General features: G+C 43.8%; 1 protein-coding gene across 4 annotated transcripts in view; it reads left to right on the top strand.

Annotated features, from left to right (window-relative positions):
- Positions 1 to 8,933, top strand: part of TACC1 (transforming, acidic coiled-coil containing protein 1) — a 144,735-nt gene that overhangs the window by 70,586 nt on the left and 65,216 nt on the right. Inside the window, exon 2 of one of the 4 annotated variants that reach the window (XM_011960679.1) lies at positions 7,545 to 7,605. The exons of the other annotated variants lie outside the window; for them this stretch is intronic. The gene's annotated coding sequence lies outside the window, so the exon portion shown is untranslated. The remainder of the gene's footprint in view (positions 1 to 7,544; positions 7,606 to 8,933) is intronic. 4 annotated transcript variants of the gene reach the window in all.

Genomic DNA, 8,933 nt, shown 5'->3' with positions numbered 1-8,933 from the left:
AGACATTGGCCCAGGGGCCAGGCGCAATGGCTCATGCCTGTAGTCCTACTGCTTCTGGAGGCCAAGGCGTGAGAATCGCTTGAGCCCAGGAATCTGAGACCAGCCTAGCAATACAGCAAGACCCTGTTTCTAAAACAAACAAACAGACAAACAAACAAACAACAACAACATTAGCCGGACGTGGCAGTGTGCACCTGGAGTTCCAGCTACTCAAGAGGCTGAGGTGGGAGGATTGCTAGAGCCAGGAGCTCACGGCTACAGTGAGATATGATTACACTACTGCATTTCAGCCTGGACAATAGAGCAAGACTCTGTCTCTAAAAGAGAAAAAAAGACACTGCCCCAAATTTGCACTTACCCCTTGTGCTCACATCCCATGGGTCATAACTGAGTCACAAGGCCACACCTAGGTGTAGAGAAGGAAACGTGGCCTCTTGCTGTGTGACCATGTGCTCAGCAAAAATTCAGAGGGTTCTTTTACCAGAACGAATAAGGAAATGATGGATACGGGATGTGGGGTGAGGGAGTTAGGCTCTACCATAGTGATCTTGTGGAAATTCAAAGGGTAGAGGTGTATAGACACACAATGTTAAAGAAGCATTATAGTTTTTCTTTTTTATCTTTGTGTGTGTGCATGTGTGTAGAGATGGGATCTCACTGCGTGGTCCAGGCTGGTCTCAAACTCCTGGGCTCAAGCGCTCCTCCTGCCTTCATCTCCCAAAGTGTCGGGATTACAATCATGAGCCACCACACCTGGCCTTTTGCTTTTTTATCTTAATAATTAAAATCGTGTGCACGCGCGTGTGTGTGTGTGTGTTTACAATGGGTACAGAAGGAACAGAGCCATGAGTTATGTTTCACAATCTGTGTAGGAGATATCTTTTGACAGTTTTATCCAGTTTTCAACAGTTAAATATTTTAGTTTCCTCTAAGAAGACAGAGGTCAGTGTGACCCCCTCGCTCCATCAATGGACATTTCTCTTACTGAGTTGAGGCCGGCTGAACCACTCCTGAGCCACAGGCAGGGATCTCTTTTGTTCTCTGGGCAGAGTTGAATTTACCGTGAAGCTGAGGAAGCCTAAGCTTCAGGCCTCTCACTTGCTTGGGTCTCTTCATACTAGCGTGGCCCTAGCACTGTGTTCATGGGGTCCTTTAGCACTTTTCTTAAAGAGTGCTTCCCCAGTTTTTAAGCTTCCTGCTTCACAAAATCAGGCCTTGGCAACCCGTTTCATGCCTCCTTTCTTTGCTGAGCCCACCTACTTTTTCCCAGATGGGGAGAGGCTCCTGGGTGTCGTTTCCCTCATCAACATAGTTTCTTGGAAGAAACCACCCTAAAAGGAAGTATAGCGAAAGAACATCCCAAAGAAAGAGATGTTAAAATTAATCCTTTTGCACCTCCCACATAAAGTATGCCTTTTATGCTCTGGCCCAATTTTGTGTGCCTTTGAGGATTCTCATTTGTATCAGTAGGGGTCCTTGGGTTTTTTTTTTTTTCTTTTCTTTTGAGACAAGGTCTCACTCTGTCACCCAATCTGGAGTGCAATCCTACAATCACAGCTTACTTCAGCCTTGACCTTCTGGGCTCGAGCAATCCTCCTGGGCTCAAGAGTAGCTGGGACTACAGGCGAACACCACCATGCCTGGCTACTTTTTAATTTTTTTGCAGAGATGGGGTTTTGCTATGTTGCTTAGGCTGGTCTTAAAGTCCTGGGCTCAAGTTATCCTCCTGCTTAAGCCTCCAAAAGTGCTGGGATTACAGGAAGACGCCACCATGCCTGGCTGAAAAGCTTTTTTTAATTTTTTTTAATTTTTTTTATGGTACTTTGGCTCAACTGGCAAATGCCTACTTGAAATGAGCATTTCACACTTTGGTCACCACACAGTCACTTAGATGGAACCCACAGGCTGCCCAATGCCACAGGCTCCCACTGGGCATTTGGAGAAGGGCACACCCTTCCTGGAGTGGTGAGCACTGCTAGGCCTGCTCTCCACCCTTTTCCACCCTCTGGGTGTCTTCAAAACTGGCTGTTTCCTATACTAATTTCTGGCAGGTCTGGATTTTCCATGTAAGGGCTTCTTTGGCCAGTACTCCCTTGTACTGAAGAATCTTATATTAGTTCCACTTTCAGATTCGAAAATCAATCTTTAGTCAACCTAAAACATTATTCCTGGAGTGGAGCTTGACTGTATGTGGGGAAGAGGAGAGGGAGAGACTGATGCAAATATGCACACACACACATACTTTTTGCATACAATTTCAGGGAGGCCAGGACCTTCTGAAACCCTTCCTTGCTAAGCCCAGATCAACAGCCTCTGCTGTAGAGGTGAAAATGCAACCAACTTAGCTTGTTAACAACAACAAAAAGGCCATAACAATACTTTCCTCATGAGACTGTAAGAGTAAGTGGAGGTGATTAAGTGAGACGATTCATGTAAAGTGTAGTGTCTAACACATGGTAAGCAGTTGTAATTGTTCACTTTTCTTTTGGGGCTTCAATGATCTTACTGGTTTTCACGAGCTCCTTAGGTAATAACAATACTAACAACCTTTGTTTTTCCATGGCCTGTTGTTTGCCTTTTAACTTGAAGGCACACAGTCAGAAGCTTCATTTTTATTAATGTAGCCAAATCTATCTTTATTTTGTGTCTGACTTCATTAATTACTTCTAAGTTGGATCCTCACCCTTGCTACAGAGCTCTGACAGATTCTGTTGCTTGTAGATTGCTTTCTCCCAGTGGTTCGATTTTTATTATTTAGCCATCTAATCCATCTGGAATTTATCCTGGTATATGCTCTGGGGTAAGGGTTTAACTTGATCTTTTTTCCCATTGCCAGCCAACTATGCTCCAATCATAAATCTTCTTTCTCCTTACATATTGTAACATCTTCTTTATTTTTTTTTGTTTGTTCTTTTTTTTTTTTTGAGGTGGAGTCTTGCTCTGTTGTCCAGGCTGGAGTGCAGTGGCACGATCTCGGCTCACTGCAACCTCCGCCTGCTAGGTTCAAGCCATCTTTTTTGGTATATAATAAATTCCTGTATCTTGTAAGATCTTTTCCTGGGCTTTCTGTTCTGTTTTACAGAACAAAGATCTGCCTATTTTTGCATAAATGTGTCTCAATATCTTGTAGGACTAGTCTACTCTTAACTCTTAGTTGTTGTAGGTTTTTTTTACAAAATCTAAAATGTGTTCACCAGTTTATTTTTCCAGATAAACTTTTAAACATTATTGACGAATTCTATGAAAAATCCCCTAGGAATTTTGATTGAAATCAAATTAGCCCTATAAGTTAACTGGGTAGTATTGCCATCTTAGCAATAGTGTTTTACTAACTTGGAGTTTCAGGATTAAAATACAGTAATCAAACTTTTACTCTAAAGAGATAAAAGCTGGCGTTTACAGGATGCTGCGTATCATGTCACAGAGTTGGCTACTTATTTTCCCATCTTTTTATCTCCTAGAAATACAGGAAGATTATTGGTCACAAACATGTGAGTTACTGTAATGAAATCCCCCCAAATCCCTGGACTAAGGAATTAAGGTGGAGTGGGTGTCACAGTTATTTTCGAAGGTTTTTGTGATTTTATTCTTTTCCTCTAGGTGGACCTTTTCTCCCCACATCCTCCTACCAGTGAATCCGCTTTTGCCTTTCACTGCCCCTTCCAACCACCATCCCAATCTGTTACCTTGTAACTTCTTAGTGACAAGAAGATGTGTGGTCTCCTGAAGACTCACAATATATTTATGAGGATAGTGAGTAGAATATTTCATATTAGGATGATCTTGAAACATTTGGGCTATATGATTAATGTTCTTCTAATCCATGAGGATGCATTGTTTAGGACATTTATTTTATTTTGGAGGTGGAGAAGAGAAGAAGGAATAAAATGGCTGTAGGTGAAGAAATATTCTTCTTTTTTTTTTTTTCTTTTGAGGCAGAGACTTGTTCTGACCCCCAGGATGGAGTGCAGTGGTGCGATCTCGGCTCACTGCAACCTCTGCCTCCTGAGTTTGAGCGATTCTCTCGTGTCAGCCTTCTGAGTAGCTAGGATGACAGATGCGTGCCACATGCCCAGCTAATGTTTGTATCTTTGGTAGAGACGGGGTGTCACTGTGTTGGCCAGGCTGGTCTCGAACTCCTGACCTCAGGTAATCCACCCTCCTCGGCCTCCCAAAGTGTTGGGATTACAGATGTGAGCCACTGTGCCTGGCTAGGAATATTATTCTATTTAAATGTCCTGAATTCCTTCAGCCTCTTTAATTCAAGTCTTAAATTCCACGTTCCCCACAAACAGGTAAGTGTAGTAAAGCAGATATCTCAAATTTGAAGTAATGTCCTTTACTAGAATCTTAAATTTATAAACAACATAGAGGAAGTTTCAGATGGTTTTCTTGTCTGAGCTCTAGGTATAAAACTCTCAGACTTGGACTTGGACAGCCCTCTTTTTTAACACCTAATCTGCTCGAAAGGAATCTGAGTTCAACAGAAGGAAACAAAATGTGCTAAATCAGTAAGAGTAATCCTCCAAGACGATATTCATGTTTAACAGGCTCTGTAAATACAATAATATTATTTAGCAGGAAAGACCAAACACGTCTATAGAAGGTATTCCTAAATTTAAAGATAGTTCACTGCTTTAAGTGGAGCTTTGTGTTTGCTTTTGGTTTGCTTGTTTTCAACTTTGGACTTGTGGTAGTTGGCGGGAAGGATTAGGGATAATGTTGGGATTATTTTTCTTCACTTAGAATAAACAGACTGACCTAACTCTGTTTACATCTTTTGCACTCAACAACTGCTTCTTTAATACTTTTACATCACAGAGTAGAGAACTAAAGTGAACTTTCTTATAAAGTCAATAAACATATAGTCATGAATATTTGATGGAAATGAGAGAATCTCATAGAACTGGCTCTTCAATTACACTAGTATAGTGTAAACATTACATTTATATGTATATATATGTGTATGTGTGTGTATATATATCCCCCCAGCTTCTCTGAAAGCTGACACAGTGTAACTCTTCTCTGTGGCAGTTCTGCTATAGGCTTGATCTGTGACCTAGGTTGAATGGCATACTTTCTGGGGAAAGCAAACTTTTCTTTTGTGATACAGAAGAAAATAGATCAATGGGTGGATATGACAAGAGTTGTTCACCAGAGCAAAGCCTGGGCAAGGGTCTTTGAGCAGACCCCAGGTGGGGGGCTCAGCCAAGTCTTTAATAAATGCAGTTTGGATCTTTGTTAATCTTCCTGGAACTCTGAAAGAGTATTTTTTTTTTTTTTTTGAGATGGAGTCTCACTCTGTTGCCCAGGCTGGAGTGCAATGGCATGATCTCGGCTCACTGTAACCTCTGCCTCCCCAGTTCAAGTGATTCTCCTGCCTCAACCCCCCGAGTAGCTGGAATTACAGGCACCCACCACCACATCTGGCTAATTTTTATATTTTTAGTAGAGATGGGGTTTCACCGTGTTGGCCAGGCTGGTCTCGAACTCCTGACTTCAAGTGATCCTCCTGCCTTGGCCTCCCAAAGTGTGGGATTGCAGGTGTAAGCCACTGCTCGCAGCCCGAAAGAGTATTAACTATGGACATACTCTGAGGCCTCTCCTTTAAAAAAATTGGAAAGGTGCTTCTCTTTATAATTTTCTGTATAAATGCATTGTACACATCCCTGATTTCGGTGTGTTTGGGTAGTGGAGGGAAGATTATAATTCTATAGATGATTGTAGTCTACAGGTAAAGGATAATTAGGTCAACATCTGATCTTGCAAGGTTAAGACTGTCATGTTAACATATTTGAATGCGGTCAGATGCTGTTATTGGCAATGTTGTCTTGATTAGACATCATCATGCCCTTGCCTGGTTAGACCGAGGAAGGGCGGAAAAGCAGATAGGGTAGCCACAGCCTCCTGTTGGCAATGGCACGTCTTCACTGACAGGGCTACAGTGTTCCTAGTTGTGACTTTGCAACCTGTGCCAGGTAAGAACAAATCCAGGACTAGGAGCAGCACACTGAAAGGAGCGGTCTAGCTGATGGGCTCATATTCATCACTGCTCACACTAAGTTCAAGAACTTGCAGAGGAGTGATTTTCAGAAACCTTAGGCATTTATTTGCTTGTCCGGTGTCAAGAAGTTGCTGCAGGCCGGGTGCAGTGGCTCACACTTCTAATCCCAGTACTTTGGGAGGCCAAAGTGGGCGAATCACCTGAGGTCAGGAGTTCAAGACCAGCCTGGCCAATATGAGGAAACCCCATCTCTACTGAAAAATACAAAAATCAGCTGGGCGTGGCGGCAGGAACCTATAATCCCAGATACTTGGGAGGTGAGTCAGGGAGAATTGCTTGAACCCAGGAGGCAGAGGTTGCAGTCAGCTGAGATTGCGCCACTGCACTCCAGCCTGGGTGCAGTGTGAGACTCCATCTCAAAAAAAAAAAAAAAAAAGTAAATTGCTGCATAGGTGAGGCTTAATCTTACTGGGGCCATCACTGGTCCTGGGTTCTGTTATTTTGTGACCCAGAAACTAGATTTCCCCAGGAGGAGTCAGGCTTTAGGAATTTATGTCACCCTAGCCAAACTCACAAGGACTATTTGTAAACTAGAATGTTTGTTTTTTCTTACATATGTGTTGAACACCTCGTGGGTGTGTGGTTCTGTCCTAATTTCTGGGGGAAGTTCCAAAGCAGGCTAAAGTTCCTTTAGAAGCTTGTGGGACAATATGTAAATAAATATGTTATATATAGTGTGCTAAGTGTAGAATGGCCTTACATCCTGGTCTTCTGGAGACACTCCTGGTTTATGCCTGTAGTCCCCGTGTAACTGTTAAGAATGCTGTCTTTCACTTTGAGATCTAAGGCCACAGGAAGAGTTCTTTATGGATGTTTGGGGTATAGAAATGATAGAAAGGAAGGACAATCAGCCTGCTTCCCCCTGTAGACACTTGAGCTAAGTGCTGAAGGACGTTCGGGCAGCTGAAGCCTGGGAACTCGGGGTGGGCTGTGGTTGGGAAGGAGGTGTGTTCCAAGAATCTGCAAAGCTCTCTCTGCAGGCAAAGGGAGACTGTTCCCCAAGCAGCAAGCAGTTGGTTCAAGTTAGGCACTGTTTCCCAAATTTACCGTGTGATAATAGTTCCCCAGGACACTCAGTGAACATACAGATTTCCAGACCCTGTTGGTAATTTGGATTTTTTTTTTTTTTTTTTGAAGAAGGCTGGCGGATGATTCTTGGGCATATTAAAGATTGACAACAAGTTCTCTACTGACTGTGGCTAGGAATACAAAAGGATGGGCACAGAGGCGAATGGGAACCGCAAGATTAGAGCATGAGTCACTGATCAGCCAGGCAGGGGTGACCTCAGGCAAGAAAGCCTTCAGAGGTAAAACTAGGTGGGAGTTATTTACAGTAGATCATGAAAGATGGGGAGTGCGGGAACTATGTCAGTCACCACGGGGATGCAAGGGAATGAAAAGATGAGAGAACTATTCAGAAGGAAGAACAGGACCTAGTGTATGCCAGTTACTAATTTGCTGGGGTAGTATTATTTCCTAGCAACAGAACACTGTGTCAAATCCAAGAGCCTGGGGGACCGTAGAACCTGAAGTTTTATTGGGTGAGCACAAACCTAAAACTACAACAGTTGGATAAGTGGTGTGATATACTTCACATGGACCTCCTGCCTAGTTCACTTCTTTATAGTCGCTAGAACAACTCACGACAGTTTATTTCTGGGAAGAAGCCAGGATGAATTCGAAAGCATCCTGACACCCCACCCCTTTCTTTTCTCTAGACTTCAGCCTAACTCCTGCCCTTTGGTTTTGGTAAAACTACCCTGCCAAGTCTTATCTTGTATTTTGCTCCTGTTTTTGTTATCAAATGTGTAAAACAGTCACGATGAATATACATGCCAACTGCTTTCAGAGGCAACGGTTAGTCTCTTGCAAGTTTCAACGTGCACATTTTGGAGTTGCTGTCTCTGTGGGAACCTGCAGGCACCTCACGGATGCACCACAACTCGGAAATTACAGTACCACCCGAAACACCTTATCCAGGCAAGGGGATCATTAAGCCTGGTGTTTGAGGCAATCGATTCACTTGGAAGAAGGTGCATTGGTGGTTTTGAGAGGAACAATCCCTACATGAAATCCTTCCATGGGAAATGGAGAACATCAGCTATTTCCCATTGCCTTCAAACCTAAAGTTGTCACCAGGCCTCTTGGCTTGTTGCTGAAGCAGCGAAAGAAGTCAGAAATCAAAGACTTAGAAGTTATGAAAAGAAAATCTCATAAAGGAGAATGGGGTCAGGCGCGGTGTCAGGCCTGGAATCCTAGCACTTTGGGAGGCAGAGGCGGGAGAATCGCTTGAGGCCAAGAGTTCAAGACCAGCCTGGGCAACATATTGAGTCACCCATCTGTATTTTAAATAAATATGGAGAATGGGAAACCCATCAGGCTGTAATCTCACAGGGAATTTAGCACCCTTACCTAAGACAAGACCTGGGCACTTGGGAAGCCTCCCCGAGTGCGGTTTGGGGACGGGGAGGGCATCTTAAATTCCAGTCCTCGGTCACTCCTGTGGCTTTGCCGAGGGATTTTCAAATCCCGGGAATGCCAGGGATGGAGATGAACAGGCTGAAATCCCCCACGCTGCCAGGGTTAGGGAGGGGAAAACAACAGTCCACAGCGGCCGCGAAGTTTTGTATTTTGTTTTTTTTGGTAACAAGGGGCTTAACTTGTGTGCGGTCCAGTATCACCGTCGCCGTGAAGTCACAGTGGCCAGATGAAAACGTTTAAAACATTTTTAAAAAGAATAAGGAAAGAGGAAGAGCGCGGCGTGTCCCGGCTCAGACAATCGTCCTCCTCCGCTCGGGACGCCGGCGGAGCTTTGGGGGGCTACTGGGTCTACCCAGGCGCCGCCGGGAAGCCCCGGCCCTCAGTCGGG

Source organism: Colobus angolensis, unplaced genomic scaffold, assembly GCF_000951035.1.
Source record: "Colobus angolensis palliatus isolate OR3802 unplaced genomic scaffold, Cang.pa_1.0 Scaffold52, whole genome shotgun sequence".
Classification (NCBI taxonomy): Eukaryota; Metazoa; Chordata; class Mammalia; order Primates; family Cercopithecidae; genus Colobus; species Colobus angolensis.
Note: the sequence above shows the minus strand (reverse complement) of the source record. Positions and strands in the feature narration are given on the sequence as shown.